Source organism: Protopterus annectens, chromosome 7.part0 (assembly GCF_019279795.1).
Source record: "Protopterus annectens isolate FY-2018-M chromosome 7.part0, PAN1.0, whole genome shotgun sequence".
In the NCBI taxonomy this organism is placed as follows: domain Eukaryota; kingdom Metazoa; phylum Chordata; order Ceratodontiformes; family Protopteridae; genus Protopterus; species Protopterus annectens.
Window position 1 is genome coordinate 386172706 of NC_056739.1, and position 25240 is coordinate 386197945.

A 25240-nucleotide genomic window follows, 5' to 3' on the forward strand; every position below is an offset into this window, starting at 1 on the left:
ACTTAGGATCAACAGTTCAGAGTAATGGTGAGTGTGGAAGAGAGGTAAAGAAGAGAGTACAGGCAGGATGGAGAAGCATATGAGGAGTTATTTGTGACAGATGGGTACCAGTAAGAGTGAAAGGGAAGGTCTACAAGAGGGTAGTGAGAACAGCTATGTTATATGGCTTGGAGACGTTGCCACTGACAAAAAGGCAGAAGTCAGAGCTGGAGGTGGCAGAGTTAAAGATGTTAAGATTTGCACTGGGTGTGATGAGGATGGACAGGATTAGGAGTCAGTATATCAGAGGGTCAGCTCAGGTTGGATGGTTTGGAGACAAAGCCAGAGAGGTGAGATTGCGTTGGTCTGGACATGTGCTGAGGAGGGATGCTGGGTGTATTGGTAAAAGGATGCTAAGGATGGAGCTGCCAGGTAAGAGGAAAAGCGGCAGGCCTAAGATAAGATTTATGGATGTGGCGAGAGAGGACATGCATGTAGTTGGAGTGGCAGAACAAGATGTAGAGTATAGGAAGAAATGGAGACAGATGATCTGCTATGATGACCCCTAACGGGAACAGCTGAAAGAAGAAGAAGATACATTCTTCAAAAGAATGTCTTGCTCGTAAAAAGCAACATATTTTAACCAACCTTTGAGCCTCAGTTTAAGTTGTTAGCAAGCTATTAATAAATGTTTCACATTTTGCTCATTTGTTCTATATTATGGGATGGTGAGGGGTAAGTGCTCCACATTTTGCTGATTTTGTTCTATAGTATGGGAGCTGCGGGGTAGTGCTCCACATTTTGGAGACAGAAGGTTAAGAGCTATGGCTTCACCAAATTGTCCTTCAGCCATCTTGTTACATTATTGCATTAATTTAGTGACTAAACAGAGGCAGTGGTAGATTCTGCTAAATCTGACATGTTTTAATGTCTTTGGCTATAAAGCTGGTCAATATTATCTTATATTCTTATATAATGTTTGAAATGACAAGTGCATTTGAACATTTCAGAAGTCAAATCATATAAAATGACTAGTATGTTTTGGTACCTTAAAGGTATACTATAAAACATGAGGTGCTTTACAGCTACACAACTGAAAAGCAAATTAAGAGCTGCATCCCAGACTGTGTGGTAGGGAGTTTACAAGAAAACTACTTTTGATATGGGCACCCCAGTAAGCAAACACTATCAATTAGATATACTATTTGGGGAATAGCTAATGAAATAGTGTACTTAAGGCACTGACTGCTTCCACATACAGTAACAATGGGATTTTTACAATTCCAAACAAATGACTTTCCAAATAGCTGATTTTTTGCTGAATTATTAAACTCAAGTGTGTTGAGAAGGTTTGCCTCCACAAAGAGTAACTTCTTTGAATTCCATTATTTTTTTTCAGCTTAAGAGCTATTCAAAATACCACAGAACCAAGTGGGAAAAGTAAGCCAAATGAAATTAAGAGTAAAGAGCTACAACTAGAAAAAATACTTTCAAGAATGGATTTATGGAAAGGTGAAAGTTTCTTTCTTCATTGAGGGACAACAACCTCAGTGTCAATTATATGTGACTAAAAAGTCTTTTGGGTTTTCCTGGTTAGGGGTCATCACAGCAGCTCACTGGTCTGCTAATGTGGATTTTTACAGTGTCGAGTTGTCAGCCCAGTACCCAGCCTTCAAAGAAGGCACACCCACACACCTACCTGCATGTCTTTAAAGACCGCAGCAGAGGACATGTAGATTCCACACAAAAGTTGCTCCAGCCAAGAATCGAACCAGAGAACTCTTACTGTGAGGCAGTAATGCAAAGCGCTGCACCACCATGGCTTTTTTGACTATAGGGGATGAATTCCCCTGCATGAAGGGAAGTTTTATTTCCATTTACAGCAATTGCCTTACATTTCATTCAAAGTCACTTCACTGAATTCAAAATAATGCTATTTCAAGTGGCATCACAAAATGCATTTATCATGTCTTTAGTACTTCCTACAGAGCATGTTTAAGGAACTTGTATGCAGCAGGTAGGATAATGATGAATTTGTTTTATCAGTGCACTTTTATAGACATTTTTATTCACTACAGCAGTTATTCTGTATTGGGAAATATACTATGAATTCTGCCATTAATCCAAACAAACAAGCCCAGCAAGACATACCTAATAGGTTCACACAGATGTATCTAGTCCCCATACAGTGACATCTGCATGACTACTCCCCTGCCAAATTCTTATTTGTACAAGGATAAAATAAATTTTAGTTTATAACACTATGCTGACCTCCTTGAAAAAATACTTTAGGGGATAGTTTAACTTATATGTACACACATAAATGACTATGAAATCATTTGTGTACAGTAAATATTTATAAGGAATTAAGTCATCACCGTTGTCTGCATCTATAATATGCAAGTTCATTTGGTGCTATAATGCGCAGAGTATAGCAAAGCTAACAAGAAATGGGACTAAGAAACATGCCAAGAATTCAAGATCAGAGGTATTAGCACTGTGCAATTTGCACTTAATTAAAATTAGAATCACATATCACCTTGTAATGCAGTTTACATAAACATATACTAAAGTCAGTTTCACCCAAAGGGAGTATTTTTATAATTGCATACTTTATTGAATTGCATTCAACAAGAAGTGTTTGATTGACTAAGGTTTAAAGTTATGTAGTAAACAAAATCATATGTAAAAGGAAACTAAACCTTTATTTATCCTCTGGGTAAGTGCATACTGGAAATTATATGGAGATTTTATAAAAGGTATAATCTACTCTCAAATTATACTGAAAGTATTCTATTTTATTTCATATTACATAAGGAACACTTAATACACATGCTCTATCAGTGTAGCTCCATTTTCAGCAAACACTAGGAACTTCTAAAATGATTATTATTAATTTTCTGAACTATTATCTTCCTGAGAATTAGTTTTCAGGCATGGTCCACTGTAACAGTCTCTGCAGTCTATTTCATTATCATGCGGAAAATCCAGGCTTTAGCAGGGTGCTCTAGAAGCCATTTACATAGTGGTTCAAGTATTGCTTCTGTTTGTTTGGCATGCAGCACCACACAGAGCTTACCCAGAGGCAGGCTCTGAGCAAGCTGAGCTTCAAACATGGCATTAAAGATAATCTTCAATCAAGCTGTCAGCATGGGAGAAAGGCAACCAAGGTGTCATGGGACTGGGTAGGCCTGACCCGCTTCAGCTTGGAAGTCTTAAGATCTGTGCTGCATGAACTGCCCAGTAGAGTTGATTAAGAATAAAGTAAGGTTTATTTTGTATGCCTTTGTATTATGTTACTCAGTAAGCTTTTTATCAGAATACTTAATGAGCTAAACTTGCAATTTATGCTGAAATGTTACTAAAGCAGAGCTGTCATTTACATTTCATACATTTTATACTGTGGACTAACATATATATGTGTGTGTGTGTGTGTGTGTGTGTGTGTGTGTGTGTGTGTGTGTGTGTGTGTGTGTGTGTGTGTGTGTGTGTGTGTGTCTGTGTATATATACATACACGCACACAGATAACAGTGAACATATTTGAGTTATCGATTTTATGGGTCTATATTAGAACATCGAAGTTTCAAAACTTTGAATGTTCTAATATCGAACCCTATTACGCAAAAGCTAAAAATATCGAAGATACACAACAGCAAATTTTTTCCTAGGGAGAAAAATGTGTTGTTCCAAAACACATGCACACAACACAAGCACACCAAACAAACAGCAATCCACACACATACACCTAAAATCTTACACCTAACCCTACACTAAACTATACACACACCACTAACTATCCACTTACCTTAACCCAAACCCTAACCCTAAGGTCCGTCACTATCGCACACTTACCTGACCCACGCTCTAACTCACCTGCCCCACCCTAACCCTCACATCCACACAATTGCACACTTACCTGACCCATGCCCTAACCCTAACTCACCTAACCTGCCCTAATCCTCACATCCACACAATCACACACATACCTAACCCGCGTCCTAACCCTAACTCACCTAACCTGCCCTAACCCTCACGTCCACACAATCACACACATACCTAACCCACACCCTAACCCAAACTACCCTAACCCGCACTCAATCGCACACTTACCTGAACCCGACCCACAACTTTCCACCACAGCACTGAAAATACCGAAGCAACAGAAATGGACAACCAAATTCTTTCCTTAGGAAAAAATTCGTTTTTCTGTTGCTTTGATATTTTCATCTTTCGCGTAATAGGGTTCAATATTAGAACATTCGAAGTTTTGAAACTTCAATGTTTTAATATAGACCCATTTTTATATATGTCATGCTTTACAAGTAGCACTTCACATAAGCTTACTGGTAAGGCATGCTTAAGACTCTGGAAGCAGTATAGTTTCACACTTAGAGAACCAGTTTCTGGTTAGGGAGATATAAGAGTCAAGAAATGCACTTTGAGACAGTCAGCAGGCCACACAGGTCTCTAGTACTTGCTTATTTTAGGAAGAGGGCATCAGGAGGACTACAGAAAGTAAAACAAGCACAAATATGTCACATTTGTGCTGACTGAGTTATGTACTTGCTCTGAAACGAAACAGCTAGGTCATTTAGTCTAGTTAAATTACTAGATAATAAATCCACTGTTATTAATTTTATTCAAACAAGACCTGCAGCAGTCTAGCCTTGACAATGACAAATCCTGCTTAATGAGTCTGGTTAAGTTCTTTGAATGGTTAAGATAGGCTGTTGACGGTGTGGTCATGCTGTACATGTAATATATGTAGACCTGGCCAAAGCATGTGATGCTATTCCTCATGCTAACATAATAAACAGCCTAAACATGTTAGAAATAGATCCGTATGTAGTAAGATGCATAGCAAACTGGCTAAAAGATAAAACCCACATGGTGGTGGCACAGGATACTTGCTCAGAGTATGAAAGTGACCAGTGGTGTTCTGAAGGGATTCATACAAGGACCTCTGACAGCCACTGTTTGGATATCCAGATAACAAAATGAGATCTCTAGCTAACCAAGTCTGCAGAGGACTATAAACTCGGTGTTGTTTTCAAGTCCCACAGTGATGCCCAGGACCCCAGGATAAGTTTACACTTGTCAATACCTGTGTTCACATGAAGACCTCACATTATGTTTCAGATATGAACTGTAAACTATGACTTAAAAATTTTATCATCCACAAGAAGCATGTGATTACTGAGTAGTGATTCCTGGTAGATTTCCAAACAGCTTCTCACAATTTGTGGATCATACTTATAAAACCTTAGTTGAATGACTGAAATGCCGTTACTCAAAGGCAGCCTGCACTTGAATGGTAAGGTGATAATTCTTGCCAATTCTATTCCATTTCTGTTTATTTCTGTGAGTTGCCTGTACTCTGAAGTCATTCAATGCCTCCACTCAGGATGGGTCAATTTAACTGGTTATATTTACTGGGGTAGCAGGGGTTCTAGCTGCACTGGGAAGTGGAGAGTTTAGCCTCCCTGCTCATAAAGAGATACTAAATTTACTTTAACATCAGTTTCATTGTAGTGTTTTTTTTTTAATTATCTGTCTTTAACAGACAGGCTTAACAAGGTTAGTTGTCATAAAAATCACTTGTTTTCATATTTTTGTGTTCAACGTTTTATGAATAGGATTTTTCTGAAATCCTTTTCAGAAGGACTAATGAAAGTAAAAAACTGCTGTATATTTTTCAACTCCATGGATCATCAGCAAACACATTATTATATAATTATAAAAAACAGTACAGTGCACAGGGGACTGACACATAATCTACAAGTAGTACTGCACATATGTGGCAAATCTGTGCTAAAAAACAGTGGTAACACATTTCTCTAGCTCTAGAGGTTACCGTTACAGTGCATAGAGTATAAAGTCAGAAGTGTACAAATCTGCATTCATAAAGTCAGGTTCATACACCCAGCCACCAATGTCCAAAAGTCAAGTGAAAGTTTTCTGTATTAGTAGCCTGTTTCACAGATAATGGCATCTGATTTTATAACACAGCACCTTGAATTTCAAAATATTCTTTCATTTTTTTAAAGCATCTATTTTCATTATTAAACAGAGGTTTCTTGTATTATATGCAATGTCCCCACCAACACCTCATCAATAGAACACTCATACATCAGCATGTAACCTCTAACAATACTCTATACTTCCAGGTATGCACTTCACCTAAAACAGTCTTCTCGTTACACTTATATTGTTAATAAAATGCTGTTGGATGCTTACTAAAGTTTTTAAACAACTTTATTGAATTATTACTAGTGACATAGGCAAACTTGCATTTATATAAAAATATTCAAATCATATTAATAAGTTCACATTTACAAACATTAAAGATCAGATATGTTGTTTTTTAAATATATAATCAAAGCAACATTATATACATTATTTCATTCCTGCCTACTCTTAAACTTCATTCCTCCCCCAAACTCTTTTCTGCATGTATTGTTCCCACAATTTCCATTTTTTTCTACATAATTTATTTCTACCCTTTTCTAAATACCCCACTTCCTGTTCTTTTATCACTGTTATTGTATTCACTACTTCAAGTATAACTGGTTTTGTCTGTGATTTCTGTTTTCTATTAATTGCTTTTTGGCAGCCACCAGATTTAAACTTAACAAGGCCTTACTAAATCTAGACAATTCAGATCCTGTATAGCAGCGCAAAACACATAAATAAAATAAAATCTTTTTCTTAGTTACACTTATTTGCTTGACAAGTATTCCTGTCAGTCTGCCAGCTCATTACACTCTGAGAACATATCGCCATATACTCCTAGGTACCTCTTTCTTCCCCATTACACATCTAACATTTCATAGGTTCATAGGTTCATAGATTAGTACTAAGCTAACTGCCCTTACGAACCATTTTAAGCCTTTCCCAATTATCCCTTGTGAGACTCAAACCCTGTACCTTGTGCTTGCAAGGCAAACACCTTAACCATTAGGCCACCCTCCCAACCCCATCCATCTACTCGATGAAAAAATCTTTGGAGTCTGCTTGGGGTGTAAAATTATCTATGCAAATATGTCCAGGCAAAAATCTTAAGTCTTCTAGATTTTGTTACATACTGGGTGAGCCATACATACATCCTCCCCGTTTCTATTTAATCTCTCTTCCCAATCTTTTCTGACTTCCTCTGATTGATTCCTATATCACAGATTGACAGCATACACAATCACTAGCCTGCAATCCAGATGCCTTCTTGGCCCTTCCCATTCTATTACAATTACCTCTCTAATTATTTGTTCCAAATATCAAAGTTCCATTGCCAGCTTCCTCCAGTAAATTCCAGTCCCCCTATTGCCATTTCTCTGTATCCTTAATTGTAATCATCCCTACTGGCAGAATCACCTTTCTCCATTCCCGTGTTGGCTTAGTTCTTAGAATAATGTCTGCTACTTTATGAATATAATGTTTTGTATGACTGTTATTCTCCTTAAGGATCTGCATCCAAAATCCCACTCTTTCCTTATTTCTTGAACTACCCCCCCCTCCCGCTTAATCATCGTCACTTTCCATTCTGAATTGCAGCTTTCTGCTTATATTATGTATAAGAGCCTTAAAGTAACTCTAAAAGATCCATTCAAATCAGATAATCTTAAATCTCCTTGTTCTGTTGGGAGGATCAGCTTATCTTACTTGACTCTTGCCCTCTTCCCCTCCCAGTTACAATCCTTCATATCTATTATTATCCACAGTTTCTCCTCTGAGGAAACTATGCCTGAACTGTGTATAAAACTAAAGGGACTATGACATTTTCACTGCTTCTGTCTTATTGTCCATATCCATAGGTGAGATTTTCCAGCTTCTCATTTGTTTTAGTCTCTTCCCACATATCCTTAGCTGCCATAGCAGAATCTTTTTTAATCCATACTTCTAAATACTTAATTTTATCATGTGGCCTACAGAAGAGTATTGCAGTACCAATTCACGTGTGGTACATAGTTTATCCCGATACCCTTTGTTTTATCTTCATTACTTTTATATCTTTTTTATCAGGTAAAAAATATGATCCGCCAATAAAGCTAACTTTTCTTGAGCACAATATCAACTATATCCTTGAATTTCTGTGGCACTTATTTTCTTTGATATTGGTTCTAAATATAACACAAATAAGAAAGAGGTGAAGAGGACACCCCTGCATGGTTCCTGTGTTCATAAGCATCTTGTCAGACAGAAACACTCCCACTTTAATTTTTACTTTAAGTTCCTCATATACCCCTCAAATTAACCTTAAAATTGTATAAATGAAATGCAAATGCTTCTATTTCCCTATTCATAAAATTCCAAATTAATCCATCGAATGCTTTCTCTGTATCAACACCCACCAACAGCAGTGTTACTTTCTGCTTCTCTCTGAATCATAATTGTTCTATTAATGCTGTTAAATGTTTATCTCCCCTCCACAGAAATTACAACTAAAACATTTGGGCACCCCAGTTTTGTTTATCACATCTTGTTACCCCCCTGTGTCCAAGATAGGAAAAAATCCTTACTAAAATATGAATTTTTGCCACAAACTCTTCATGCAAGAAAATAAATTTCACTCTCTTGCTTATATATAGACCCCTCAATTCACTATTCAGATGGACTACTCAAGGATATGCTAATCTTGACAGGCAGATGTGGGGGGCTGGTATGTTAATGAAAAGTTGTTTTATTTAGTTTTCAACTCACCATATAATTAGTTTCTTTGCATAGTTTAAGAAAATTTGACTTGTCATTTTATCTACATCATTTGCCCAGATACATGTCACCACTGAACCATACCTTAATTCAGGGGAATTTCTCTTATTAAGCTTTTCTAATATCAGATATTTTACTACTCTCTAAGAATGAAATGGTGACTATTTTGACTGACTGTTGGGCCAACGCATGTCTTGGAATTCTAATCACTGAATCACCAATTACCAGTACCTGTACATGGATGAAGCTTTCTGGTGTCACTTGTGTACCTATAGCATTACAGACCTTGACTCTTAAGAGTTCACATTCAATAATTTCCATTCTCTTAACCTCAACACAGGACAGTCCTTATTTGGGCAGTTGTATCCTGCAAAAGAACACTGGCAAATATTCTGAGATATCTGAGATATTTCAGATCCACTTTTGTCTAGCAGTTATACAAAAAAATTGTATTTGAAACACCTTTATGAAACAGATTCTGCTAGAGTGAGCTAAAAGAGAAGTCCAGTCCTAATCAATGACTGCTGCTGTCTTTTGCCCTGCAAAGTCTCTTGGGCATCTAAAAAGCTGGCAGCCTGTTTCTCTAACATAGGATTTGTGCTGGTGTTATTTATTTATTTATTTTTTAATCTGTGAAGCCAGGATTATTAGGATTTTCTTCAGTAGGGTGTCAGCATTTGCAATTTTCATTTAACTCATCTCTTGCTAAATCCACACCATCATTAACTAGCAGTGATCTAGGAATTTCCACATTAACTAGTGGTTATCTAATAACTCTTCTCTGCCTACTTTATGGTGAATCCCTAATATTAGTTTATGTGCTTGCGCTCTGGTTGAAGCCATTGTGCTCTGCATCTTTAAACCCAGATTCCATTTAACAATTCATAAGAATTTGTGGACAGTTTTGGTGTTGGACAATGAGTATTATTTGCAGTTTATGTACATTGTTATAAAGCTGTAGCTATTACAGGATAAAGGTAGTGGTTACCAAAGGTGTTAAGGGGCAGAATCTGCAATATAGAAGATGTGCCAGAAGACAGTCTGTATATGTCAGTGATATGGTTGCTTGATCTCAGTTGTTGAGCCTGACTGTCAGTCATTATCAAAACTGCTTAAAATGTTGCCTAATGGTTAGCAACCATTGCAAGGAGATCTTTGCTACAGTTTCTACTAGAAAAATAGAAATTAATTATTGCATATAAACAAAGTAGCCCTTTGCCTTTTTGCTTCACAAATCTGTTTGACATGGTTAAACATGGGGGACTACCCAGAACACAAACTATAGCTTCACATTTTGCAACTGGAGCATTGAAGTAGAGCTCTCCCCCCATCAAGGAGGTCCTTAGAATAAAACTGTCCATGTCATCCATGGCGGAGTGCAGGACTCAATACCGTACAACCTGTACAAGAACTTAATGTTTTGATTCATAAGAATAAAGCTGAGGGTTAAACACAGTACAAGTTGACCAATATTTGTTAATTGAATGCTCAGATGTGGGGTATCAAAATTGTGCAATAAAGAGAGCACCACACAACTCTCTGGGATACAATGCAGTTCTAATACCTCTCTACCATGGGTAGTAGGTTTTCTGCACGGAAGTTACAGTACCGTAGCAGCAACAAAAAGGTCTAAAACAGATCACTGCCCTCTTGGACCTAAGTAAATCTAAAAAGACTGGGTGGGATAGCTGCAGTAGCTCTAAACTGCTAGGAGTTTTATAACAATTATAAAGTGCCTTCAAAAACACACACACAAAAAAATATGCTTAGCAGTACATAGAGAGCTGCAAAAGTAATCAACTACCCCACCTCTTCACGTAATACATGTTCCTCACAGTTGCTACAAAACCAGGTGCGTACTGTGCCTTCAGGTAATATATATTGCATGTAGGTAGGAAGAGTACCATTTCTATCACTCTCCCTTTTGCAAATTACATGTACAGTGCATAGACAGAAGCAGTGTATTGTGTAAGTGCAACCAGTCACCCCCTCAAATAATTAACTACAGCAAGATCAACATACCCTAAACTAATTACTTACATGCAGAGCTGACAAGGGTAATATAAAAGCTACCATCATCGCTGCACACCCGACTACCTCAACCACTTAGCCTACTTCATAGGTGGCAGTAGTGCTCTAATCTCGTCCCCTTGATTACAACATACCTTTAAAATTCCCACATCTCAGCTAACCTAAACTATAGCACATGCTAAGGTAGTTAGTAGATCCTCACCTGGCTCATCTAGTGTCCAGTGCAGCTCCTCGGTCATGCGCTCCCAATATAAAAAAGCAAAAAAAAAAAAGCCCCTTCTCCAGATTTGGCATTACTAGGTTGTTACATTCCATTTTATTCTTCTTTTTTTCTTTCAGCTGCTCTCATTAGGGGTCACTACAGCAGATCATCTGTTTCCATTTTTTTCTGTCCTCTGCATCTTGCTCTGTCACACCAACCACCTGCATGTCATGTCTCACTGCATGCAAAAATTTTATCTTAGGCCTTTCTCTTTTCCTCATATCTGGCAGCTCCATCCTAAGCATCCTTCTTCCAATACACCCAGCATCCCTCCTCAGCACATGTCCGAACCAACACAATCTCACCTCTCTGGCTTTGTCTCAAAACTGCCCAACCTGAGCTGACCCTCTAATATACTCATTTCAAATCCTGTCCATCCTCATCACAACCAATACAAATCTTAACATCTTTAACTCTACCACCTCCAGCTCTGACTCCTGTCTTTTTGTCATTGCCAACATCTCCAACTCATACAACATAGCTGGTCTCACTACCATCTTGTAAACCTTCCCTTTCACTCTTACTGGTACCTGTCTGTGACAAATCACTCCTGACACTCTTCTCCACCCACTCCACCCTGCCTGCACTCTCTTCTTCACATCTCTTCTACACCTATAACTGTTGATCCCAAGTATTTAAACTCATCCATGTTTGCCAACGGCCTCCAAAAGACATGCGTGAATGGGCGTGCCTTCGCTGAACGTTGGGCATCGGGCTGGCAACTGGGCACCATAAAAAAAAATCTACTGCCAATCATTAGCGGACCGGAGTTCCGCTGTGCAACCCCAAAACGGGAAAAGCCAAAAAGACAAACAACAACAACAACAACACGCTCGCCAACTCCCTGCATCTTCACCATTACTCTGCCCTCCCTCTCATTCACACACATATATTTTGTTTTAGTCCTGCTGATCTTCATACTCTCCTCTCCTCTGTAGAGCAGGTCCATTCCATTTTCATTCTCCCTGATTAGCACCCCTTAACTGACTACATTGAAGGCAGTTCCCCGAGCTGGTCTCCTTCATATTTTCTCCCTAATCTGAACTCTGAGTTAAAAAATATATTTTCTGTTCTCTTCTGCAAACCATCTTGTGTGTAAACTAATTTGCTACAGCTTGCACAACACTATTAACACTGAAGATTACCACCATTAATTTCTGACTACAGTCCTGCTCTAAACCACACACTGAGAGCTGAAATGCTTCAGACAATGCAGTGCTAACATTATTCTATCCAAAATCATCCAGCAAGCAAGGAATTGAGTTACTCAGGAGGACTGTATAAAAACAGTGAAAGCCATATCTACTACAACTTTTTAATCCTTTAAGCTCCTTAGAGCCCTCAATTGCTTATAGTAAATACAAGTAGATTAGAATTAAACTACTCAATCATTCAGTTGCAGTTCATGTATTACCTGTATATTAGTCTATAATAAAAAAATGTCACCTGTGAATTCTATCTTAAAATATAGACTTTGTGACATAGATTGTAACAATAGGGCAATCAGACCCCCACCTTACTCAAGCCCCAGTCTCACTACTCATCTCTGATGGTCTTTGAAAACTCAGGACTAACAACTCTACCTAAATTGATTCCCACTATACTGGACACAGAGAGAACTGCCAAAGGATTGACGTCACATATATCCAAACATTTTATATATACAACATTCACAAATACCATGAAAATTTGAAAACTTGAGAATCACATTTGGTAGAAAAATAAAAAGTGTGAACTTCACACCAAATACTTCTCTCCACTAAAACAAAGCCCTGTATCTGTAAACCCCTAGCCTAAAAACTGAGATCAAGTAATGTCTTGTTTGTGGTACTGTTAGCAAAAGTGTTTTTAGTAACAATGTGTAGGATTAGGGGCAGGGGTTCCCCCACATCCCTGCTAAATATACTAACTCATATTCCATATTATTGGGGAAAAGATGAAAATTCCTTCTCCAATATTCTGTGACCTTGGTGCTGCTAATGCCCTGGCTCTATGAGGTGTTTTTTATTCACCCGCCTGAATATAAAAAAGAAAACTGCACTCCGATCACATGGAACTGCATGTTTATATATATAATCTCACATTTGGTCAAACTTACCTACTGTCAAATGATTTTTTGTGTCAAACTGATCGAATGTTCAGATTGTCAAGAATAAGGATAGTACAAGCACTGAGTATCGTATTTTGACGTAAGTGGGACTTGGTACAGAAGCTTAATTTGTAATGGAGGTTTAGCACTGTGTGCATGTGTGTGTGTCCATGTGTGTGTGTGTGTGTGTGTGTGTGTGTGTGTGTGTGTGTGTGTGTGTGTGGTGAGACAGAGAGAGCGAGCGAGCGAGCCTGCATGCAAATGTTTGCAAGTTAGCGTAAGGGCTAGGATAAGAAACAAATTGTGCTGTTGTCATTTTGCTGAAAAATGGTTTCTCACTAAGATATACCTTTTGTTTAGTTCATTTTTGTTAGCATTACAACTAGCCTCCACAATAGATGGGAGCACACTGGTCATCCATCTACTGCTTTATTCACAATATAGCTATTATATTTGCCTCAGTCAGACACTGAATGGAAGATAAAAAAATATTCACAGACTACCTACCCATATTAGAGCGCACTGACTGCACTGACTTAATAAAAAATTAGAACTTTACACTTGAATATACAGAAAGGAACAGTACTACCCCTTTAATTAATATCTTAGATTAAACTACAGAATGCTGATAATACAATAGTTTTTTAGATAGCAATTCACTTTGCTCTGATGTAAGAACGTCATTTTCCTGAGTTATTCTAATTTATTTATTAGGAACTGAAAAGGAGATTTTATACCTTTGCGATCACCTCTAACTGCTCAGCCTTCTGCATTGATCTCCAAGTTCACAATGATTCCATTAAGCAGCACTCTTCCACAGTTTTGACTTGAACTTGCCTCTTGTCCAACATATTCCTAAACCACCAGACAGTCAAAAAAAGAAATGGGAAATGATTACCATATGTCAGCTCATACTCTCTCAACACTACTGATCTGATCAATGTTTACTTTGTTGTTAGCAGCTATCCTCTGCACTTCCTCTTTCTCCCCAGCATGGCTCTTGTCTTGTCTTTTAATCATTAGACACAAAGCCCATCTATGGGTCTATATTATGTTATCGAAAAGTGAGTTCGCCGAACTGCATCTACATCGGAAATGCATTTCAGCAAACTGTTGATGGTGAGATCGCAGTGCAGTGATGATTGGAAATTTTGTCCTTTCCTCACTGTAGTGCGATATCGAAGTTGATATACATAATTAGCGGGGGTGTGGGGGGTGCAGCCCCCCACAAGAGTGAATTTACTGAACTGCATTTTCGATGTAGATGCAGTTTGGTGAATTCACTTTTTGATTACATAATATAGGAACCCCCCCCCCCCCATCTATACCCTTCATTTCCTTCTGAAGTAGTGCTGGCCATTAACAGACAAAATGTTCTTCCACAATGCCATTTCCCCCTACCATCTCCACATAGTTTTTCTTCTGGAGTCCATTTTTCAAATGGAAGACAGTCTCATGAGTGAAGCACTCTACCTTTCCATAGAACTGCAACACAGGCCCTGGTTTTATGTAACTCACTTTTTTATATAGGATCTCTTCATGCTCACTTCTGCCTTTCTTACACCATGATTTGGATGGTGACAAAAGCTCTTTTGCATGACTTCTCTTGCTAATTACACCTTCAACAGTTCTGCAGTTCTGAGAACATCAGGGTGTTCCTTAACCTTTGTATTTTCCTTATCACACAGTAAAAGTATTTTATTTCAGAAATAGAGAGGCTCACCTACAACCTCTTGAAATCATGGCTTATATTATCACAGTGGAACATTCGGGTCTCCCTCCTTCTCATTTTCCATGCCACCTGGCTGCACAACTGTTACCTTCCATAAGTTTTAGCTAGATACCTTCAACACACTTGATTATATTGCCAGTGAGCCATCTTATCTGTTGACCACCTTGCCATTTTGGTTTCCTTCAATGCAATGCATCCTGCTTAATACATTTTAGTAATTCTAACTTCTGCTACCTAGGCTGCATCCTTAATCAAGCACAAGGAAGAAACCAACTAGCTCATCGGGGATTTCAGTAAATTTAGTTTCTAGTCATAGACATATACTGTTCAGTCCTTGGGTAACCCCAACAACCATATAATGCTCCTACATGTGCAGTTCTTCCCCTCAGTAAATAAGAAAGTGAAACCTTTTGTTTCTGTGCTTCTATCTGTGGGCAGCATCATCATCATCGGGATTATCAGCTGCTGATGCCTTAGACCACATAGCATCAACTTTTTATTACTCCATGTCCTTCTGCACAGCACTGAGGCTGCCTTAGTTTCTACACAGTAAACAAAGCTAAACCAAATTTTGCCCTGTGTGCCTGCAGAGAGATTGCAACATCTTCTGCAGTTTTGCTATCAGCTTAGTCAAAGGTGGAGTTCCAAAAAATTGGCAGCTTACTCAGTTGCATGATTGACAACAGTACAGGCATTACAAAACAATTTCATAATAAGTCAGTTTCTAAAGTTAAGCATAAATAGCAAGGATAATACCACATGAAGATGACAATATGATAAAAATAAGGTCTAACTAGGATAGCTGTCTGTAGGACATAGCTGTCTCAGAAGGGTCTATATCAGTTCATCGAAACTGCTGAAGTTTGAACACCATATGTTCAAACTTCTAACCACAACATACAAAAACACTGAAGTCTTAGAACAGTGATTTTTTTCCCAGGGAAACATTTGCTGTTCCAAGAAACACACACACAACAGAAGCACAACAAAAAAACAGCAATCCACAAACAAACTCTTAAAATCCTACATCTAACCCTACAGTAAACTCTACATACACTACTATCTATCCACTTACCTTAACTCAAACTCTAACCCTAAGGTCCGTCACTAGTGCACACTCTCCCGACCCGCATCCTAACCCTAACCCTAACTCACCTATCCCACCCTAACCCTAAAGTCTGTCACTATCGCACACCCACCTCACCCGCACCCTAACCCTAACTCACCTAACCCGCACCCTAACACTAACATCCACACAATTGCACACTTACCTGAACCTGTCCCGTAACTTCCCACCACAGTCCTAATAATCGCAAAGCCACAGAAATGGCCTATCGAATTCTCTCCCTGGGAAAGAATTTGGTGTTCCGCGGCTTCGCGATAATCAGTGTTTGAACTTTACAGTTCAGACATCTGGTGTTCAATCATCATTTGTTTCGACGGACTGATATAGACCTGTCTCAGAAGGCACTCTAAAGTTGTTCCTACCTTAAATATAAAACACACACACACACACACACACACACATATATATATATATATATATATATATATATATATATATATATATATATATATATATATATATATATATATATAATTAGTTTAGTTATAATTTATATTATTTGTATTTGGCCAGTTTAGCAAATGATATCTAAAAAAGCTAATGATTTGTAATGCATTTTCATTTAGGAGGGAAGTGACTACAAACAGAGCATCCCGTAGCAGAAAATAGATGTTAACCAAGTTAAGAATCACTCTAGGCCTTAGGGCTGTAAGCTCAGTACTTTGTGACTATAAGAAATATTGAGGTTTGATGATCATGCCAGGTTAGTCTCTTAATGATTGTTACTAATAATGTGATGTTATCCTGTTTTACAGTGAATTTAACTTTATGAAAGGTATTGTTGAAATGCTGTCCATAGCTTAAAAATGTGGTCAAAGTGAAATACTTTCCCCAAGGCTTATGCAAACAAATGTAGTCCATATACATAGATGAAGGATCCGCAAATCTTAAGAATTTCAAGAAGAGCCTAAGATGTTAGAGGATATAAGGCATTCTGACATGTTGTTCACTTTTGCAGAATGTCACTGGTTATGATATCAGGGTATTTTGTAAATATTGGTAAAATATAGTAACTTCTGCTCAGCTCGAACAGAGTATAACACACATATAGCCAACACTAATGTTCCACCAAAATTCAGGCTAAATCCATTCGTAATGATAAAACCGAATCTTTTATTGTAAATAAGGTTTAGCACTTTCATCTGTTAAAAATCAGACTTCCTCAGAACGAGTGGATTTAGCTTGAATTTTGGTGGAACATTAGTGTTGGCTATACGTGTGTTATACTCTGTTCGAGCTGAGCAGAAGTTACTATATTTTACCAGCTAGCCTTTTTCCTTCTATAGTCGGTTTCTGGTGTTGGTTGGTTTAGTTGCTATTTTGTAAATATTAGAACATCATCTATCCACATGACTGGGTGCTACAAATGCTTTAAGTGGTCCACCTAAACTGCTTTATGTACTTGAAGTTTTAGAACACATTTCTTGCAATATATATGGCTTATTATACTAACATGACCAAAAAATTGAAGGCCTTGACATGTTCAATCTGTTCACAAAAAAAAAAAAGACCGCAAAAATGCCAGAAGGACCATCACAGGCTCCTTTATTAATACAAAGCTATAGTTAAGCTCTTTCATTCCCAGATTGCTGAACTTCATCAGAACAATAGTAAAAGCCATACACTTTTTTATACTAAAAGTTACACTGGTTCAAATTAAATTGGCCAATAAAAGTCTGACACATAAATAACCCTAAAACACTCCATTTAACACTACATTACCTCATAACTTCCTTAAATTGCTGAGATGATGCAAGTTAATTAAAATAACCATGTTTGTAATTCATAAGAAAGTAAAACAACAACATCCCCCTTCATTTAAAATTTTCCTTAATAGGATTTTTTTTTTAAGAAAAGCAATACGCTTTTACAAATGATTTAATCTTGTCTCCTTTTAAAACAAACACACTGCTAATACTAATTTTGTAATTTTTGCCACTCATTGGCCTGGTATCTGACAAACAGTATTAACAGTGTGCTTGTTTTAAAAGCGATTAAGATTAAATGACTTGTAAAAGTGTATTGCGTCTTGAAAGTAATTCCTATTGTTAAGGGAAATTGCAATTTTTAAATAAAGGGAGACATGGATTGATCTTCTTATGAATTATATATGAAATGGTTGTTTTAATTCAGTTTTGTGATTCAAGTTATTTAGGGAAGTAATGGGTAATATACTTTTAAAGGGGGTGTTTTAGGGTTATTTATATGAGCTAGACTGTTATTGGCCAATTTAATTAAACAATGTATGAACAAAAGCACAATTAATAATGGATCTTGCAATGATCCTACAGTTTAATTTTATGTTGGTGAAGAATGATTTAGTTCTTACAAAAAAAACGAATCAAAAAGACCAGTCCACCTTGGAGAAATAATAGCTAGTAAGGTGTCAAAAAATGTAGGACCACTAAAAAAATATCAAATAAATGTTTACAATGTGTAGTACATACATGAAACAGAAATTGCTCTGCCCTGTGATTACAAGAATTGTGAGAATGCCTAAGCAAGAAAGCTAAAGGAGCTGGAAAACATATCAGGTAAGCAAAGGTCTGCTTACCAGCATCCGCCACTTCTGTATGATAAATGTGCAAGCAAAAAAGCTACAGTAAGTTAGTCAAGAAGCATAGGTACTCTGGAGCTTGTGAAATAGATCATTGTCTGCTTCTGTTCTTATGTCTCTTACTATGATGTATTCTTTTTTTTTTTCAATAATAATTCTTTATTATTTTTCAATTTGTTCATACAAACATTGACCAGGATATACACACGTAATTTCCAAACAATACTACTAACAACAATCCTACAACATATGTACACTATATACATGAATGCTTCCATTTTTAACAAAAAAGAACATCTGAAGAGTCTTATCAATAGGTATAATATCTTATAATAATTTGATTTCTGATATAGTTTGACTTTATAGTATTTATATCCAAGGGTTATCCTGGGTTCCGTACATTAAGCCAATATAATGCTGAAAATTTGTTCCCAGATCTTCAGATTATTTATATGTTTGGTATGTTCATTGATTAGTAATTTGTGGGCTAGTATGTGTTTTATCGCTAGATTCTTAAAGTTGTCCCATGAAGTTTGAGATGGATTCAACCAATTTGTAGCTATATAGAGTTTCATTAATAAAAAGATATTCATAAGTATGGTCATTTGGGATCTAGATAGATTATTTGGGGGGATATGTAATATAGTAAATTCCCAGGAAAGCGTTGAATTTACTTTGATGTATTCTTGAAATTTAGCCAGAGAGCAAGTTATTATTTAGGTGAAATAGACAGTGATTTTCTGTTCTGTCTTTTTTATATTTATCTGTATAGTTCACTGCTAACCATGCTGCTTAATTCATTCTTTAAGTATTAATTTATTCATACATTCTTAAAGCTTGTGAATGATTGCTATCTTGTGGGAGCTCTTAGTACCTTAATATCTAAAGGTAACAGGTACATCATGGTGATTATTGTTCATTGTACGGGTATCCTGTCGACTGCATTTGTTTGAGGGACTATTGAAAAGTGTGGATTGCCTGCATCTTCATTTGCATTTTTTTGCTTCATTGGTAAGAACTGAAGACTCCAAAGGAACACCTTGAACTGAAGAGTCTGAAGGAACGTCTTGATATAATAGGAAAAAAAAAAAAAAAAAAAAACTGCATGCAGGTTTTTCACATTCTGTGTATTTTCTGATGAAGTCTGGGAGGTACCTGGACAAAAACGCATGTTTTGTGGAGTGTTAAGTTGTATGTACTAGCCAATAAAGAGTGGAGTTTTTCTGTCTTCAAAACCCAGTCTGTTTTGTTTATTGATTATGAACCCTGTTACTGAATACCCTGAGGCAGGGGCTTTATCTATTGAGGCAGAGGAGGTGGCAAATGCTCTGTTAGAAATTTCCAGCAGGGTAGCTTTCCAAGACAAATACTAACACGAAGTGCCAATTTCATGACAGTTTTGCTGTCCTGTTTGTAGAAGCATTGCATGGTAAAGCGTTTAAAGGCTATCCTGTACCATCCACAGTCATGTTGAGAAGTTTAACACGATACTAAAAACATATTGAGAGCATTGCAACAGTTCAGGCAGAAGTACGATAGGCATTTTCCCCAGCTCCTCTTCGCATACAGAGATGTACCCCAGAAACTACAGGATGTTTATTTTTTTGAACTGATGTATGGTGACAGGTTAACAGGTTCCTTGATTTAAATCACAGTGAGTGGTTGCCATTCCCATAATGTCTTTGGAGTAGAACATATACCAAATTTCAGGACAGGTGCAGTAAGATCACACAAATAACACAAGATAACCTATTACAAACACAACAGCACCAAAAGGTCTTGTGTGACTGGACAGTCAGGGCAAGAGTATTTTGCTGGGCTAAAAATGATGGACCTTATTCCTATTCAATACAATGAAATGCAGACAGCAGGAGAGGGTAATTTCAATACTAGTAGTGTATGCTATAGGATGCGGATGTAAAAAAATAAAATGGTACATAGGTCAAACTAAAAGAGCTGTTAAGGTTAGAATTCTAGAACATGCGGGTGATTTTCAAAATAAGAATTATAGGAGCCCTGTGACAGATCATTTTTGTACAGTATATGGGGGAGATGACTCCACTTTTTTCTTTAGTGTTTTGGCAAGACCTTTTCAAGCAAAAAGTTGTGAGTTGAAGCAAAAATTTAATGTGATTGAAAGTAAAATGATTTTAAATTATGACACTTGACACCCAGTGGGTTAAATTTAGAGGTAGATTATATTTAGGTATGTTTTTAAATGTTTAAGATGTATTATATTTTGTATAAAATGTTTATATTATGAAATGTTATAAAATGGCTTGAAATGTTATAAATATAATAATAGTCAAAATAGGAAAATGTATTTAAAGAATATGTATGGGTCACTTTATTGGGGTTTAAGGCAATGGGAGATGTATATTTTATACTAAAGTGTTTAGGTAATTTAGTAGCTAATTGATTAATTAATTGATGGCTTCACCTGATATAAAAGTAGAATGTATTTGGATGTATGTATCCTTGAAGGCGAGAGGCCGAGGTACCAGATGAATTTGTGGTGAAGTAAAGAGAAGTCTACTACCTTGCTATGTGTGTTGTTTATTATTTTTGAACTGAAGAGTTTTTGTAAAGGTAATTTCAATACTGTAAGTAAAGTAAGTAATGTAAGCTACATGAAGAGTTGTCAGGCAGAAACATAAACTCTACTACAGTAATATGATGAAATCCAATTATGATAGGGAGATACCAGTACTCAACATCTGCAGTGGATCATAATAGGAATTAGAGGGGGATGTTGTGGTAGCCCTTCTCAGGAAATCCTTTTCCAATACCTCACTGAATAAGGAGATCTGGACAATACTGCAGGAGTTTGGGAATTTATGTTCTGGTAATGTCTGTTTGGATCTAGGTCACTAGATCGAGTTTTCAGAAACTCGAAATTCATATCGGCGAGATGATATGATCGAATTTCTGAAAATTTGAACATTAAAAAAACCCACAAAAATCAATCTTTTTTATCTTTTTGTGGGGGGGGGGAGTCCTGCTTAGCCCCCCACCCTCCTGCAAATTAAATATACCAACTCCGAGACTGCACTTCATTCAAGAAAATGGTACATTTCTCGATCCTCACTGTACCGCAATCTCCTTTGAAAAGATTTGAGTTTTCAGAAATTCAATTACATTGTCTCTGATAGGGACTGATAGTGACTAATAGGGATCTGTATTTGCATATTTAGATATATGCATATCTATATATAGACACATACACTTTTTTTTGGCAAAAGAGTCTGGGGTACAAGCCCACATACATTGTATAAAAATAATGTATAGTTGAGCTTCATCTGTTCTGACTGATCTGTTTGCATGTCAGTCTCGTGTATAAGGGAGAGATGATGATTCAAATGTTAACCATTTTTGAGCTGCATTAGTAGCATAAGAGTAGAGCTAGAAGAGTGAGCTGGAAATTCAGGGTTCAGATCCTAGCTAAAGCAAAAATTTTAGCATTGTATTCCTGGATTTAACTAGGTACTGTGGTTTTAAAAGCTCCAGATTCATATAGCAGGTTATCTTGTCCTAGACTCAGGCAGCTTTTTTCATGCATTCTCTCCTCTCCACCTCCCCACTCCCTTTTGTCTAATTACTTCTCTATCATCCAAAACGAACACTGCAGTCAGTAGGATGAAGGACCAGAAGAAGGCTGTCTTTAAACGATTTATTGTTCACACATAAAATCACCACGGGATACATGACTGAGCGCTTTCATCCCCTGTCGGGGACTTCATCAGAATCAATTAAAACATACAGCAAGCACAAGGTATGGTGTCGAGTGGGGCGTTCAAATGGAAGAGAAACCTTTCACCAGCTGCTGAGGAAAGGGACAGTGAGTGAAGAAGAGTGAGTCCTGTGTGTTCATCACCCTGTGGTGAGCCAGAGACAAGTGTTTTAAGCTCAAATGGTTGGATTCTGTTGTCGGCAACCCAAAAAGAGCAAAGCAATAGTCGGGAAGTACTTTCTGAAGCAGAAAGGATTGGAACTCGCCCTAAAGGTACTGTGTCATATAAAAATGTGGTAGGGAAATCCCGATCAGCTGCTGCCATTAGCTCTGATTTTGTATCGTGTAATGGTAAACAAAAAAACGGCCATTCAATCTAAAAATTCTACAGAGGCCACTGATACTTTTGAAAAGTTAATAAATAAATACTTTGTCTTCCATTCTGAAGCAGAAGCTGTACAGAAACTATTTAACAGCAGTATTGATCAAAATGATGGAACTGTAAAGGACATGATTTATTCTTTTGAAAATAAACTGGGTAAAATAAAAAGTTTGCAGATAGAAAATGTATATTTGGCACAGTGTTTAAATATGAAAGTTGTTCCTAAGGGGTTAATGGTATACAAATTCCCGTTTGGTATTCATTTCAATGATGTTTTGTTTGAAGAATTTGAAGAAATGTTTAATAGGCATGGCCTAGAACTGTTGGAAAAAGTTATTAAATGCAATGATGGTAGGCTGTATAATCTGTTGAAAGAAGTCGAAAAGTTAAACGATGACATTAAGAATGATTTATTATTTTTTGAATGGGAGTCCTTGTATAATAAACACTAGAAAGTGGTTGACAGTAAAAGTTTTAATCTGTTTGAAAAGAAACAGAAAAAGATTAATAGGGACATTCTCCAGTATAAAGAAAAGAAGGCCACTGAGCTAATCAAAGGAAGGACACTGAGCAAACTTGGATCTATAATATATAACATTAAGTATCCTGTTCTTTTGCTTATTTTTTTCAGTTATTTATAGCACTTTGTCTACTGTATATTTTTCTAGCTAGTTTCACTGTGTGTGAGGTATTAACTGGAAATTGTCCACTTTTATTAAGCATCTGTTGGGTTGTTTGATTCTGATAACTTGTTTGCAGTTAAAAGCTTTCTCTAGAGGCTCCTTTAGCTGTTTAAAACTTTCATTTAAAGGCTCACTGCTACTTTTCTGCTGTGAGAAACATTTCTGCAGTTTGTTTCTAAGTAGTGTGGATATTTGTAGCATTGTCCATATTCAGGCTTGTGTTTGGGCCTAGTGTTTGTGGAGGTTGTGCGTCTGAGGATACGTTCAGGGACATCTTGGTTTAGCCAAAGCCATCAGGCATTTCAGTGAGAGAGAATTGTTTAAGGTCATTGGCTGACTGAGGTCACCTGGACTACAGCTTAGACTAAGCACCTCATTGGTTCTTTTGAGCTTTTTTTTTTTTTAAAGTTGTCTCGGGTTTCAACTTTCTGTTATCTAAGAAGTTAAGTTTGTGAGTGTTTCTGCAATTTCACACTGAGCTAATCGAAGGAAGGGCACTGAGCAAACTTGGATCTATAATATATAACATTAAGTATCCTGTTTTTTTGGTTATTTTTTGAGTTATTTATAGCACTTTGTCTACTGTATATTTTTCTAGCTAGTTTCACTATGTGTGAGGTATTAACTGGAAATTGTCCACTTTTATTAAGCATCTGTTGGGTTGTTTGATTCTGATAACATGTTTGTAGTTAAAAGCTTTCTCTAGAGGCTCCTTTAGCTGTTTAAAACTTTCATTTAAAGGCTCGCTGCTGCTTTTCTGCTGTGAGAAACATTTCTGCAGTTTGTTTCTCACCCTCCCTCCCTATTTGTATGCTGTTGTTATAGTTGGTGGCTTTGCAGTTGCCTGCCCCTACTGTAAATTTGATCTGGGACCCTCCTCCCAGTCTAGTGTCATTACCTCATTCTACCTAATACAGGGAGAACATTTGAGAAGGCCAATCAGCTTAGTTTCTGCTTGTCCTTTCTCTCTTTCCAAAAAAAAAAAAGAAAAAAATTTCTAAGCTTGTTTCCTGTCTTTCCTGTGGGTAGTCTAGTCTGGATACAGATTTGCTGTGTCCAGGACTATTTGTGTGCTTCTAAGCCCCCAAGCCTTTCTGTGTTGGAGGGAAGCCTTCTAGCTTAATTTTGTTTCTTAGCACTAGCCAGTTTTTTAGTTTCAGCACTCGTCTGTTTCTTTGAGCTCAGCACTTGTTCATAACTTATTGCAAGCACTAAATAAGCTACAAATCACTACAGCACTCAACTTTCCTCACTGTCTAGAGGAAAACAGTTTCTAGTACTTAACAAATAAGCACCTATCCAGGCATGTCTAAAGGTCAGCTCCCAGTGTTTTCTCCTGTCTACCTGATGAATCTGGGCATCTTGGGGCAATGCAGCAATTGCCTCATGTACACAGACAACCCACTCCTCCTACCACCCAACACTACAACCTGTGAGAGATGCACTTATATAGCCAAACTGGAAGCAAAGCTCTCTTCACTTAAGACTGGACTAGACAATCAAGAGGAGAAGGTAAACACTTGCACCACACCACACTCAGCACATAGTCCCTCAAAACCTACACCACCAAAACCCACACATAGAAACACAAAACACACACCTACATTCACAGAGGCTCTCAGTAAAAGCCTCCCCAAGCAACAGAGACCTCAAAAGCAGAAACGCAAGCAACCTCCACCCCCCAACACAACCCAAATGACACATAGCCCACAAACTCAGTGTGCCACTCAACCACAGCGAATAAGGCATAACAACGTACCCAACACTCTAGTCATAGGTGACTCTATAGTCAGGCACACTGATGTTCCACTCACCAGGCTAAACAAGGAAAAAGTTACTGTCAGCTGCCTGTCGGGTGCCAGGATCTGCCACATAATGCATGCACTCAGGTCACTCCACAACAAGTACAAATATGACTCTATCATTGTCCATGTTTGGTGTGAATGACCTGAGACGTACCTCCC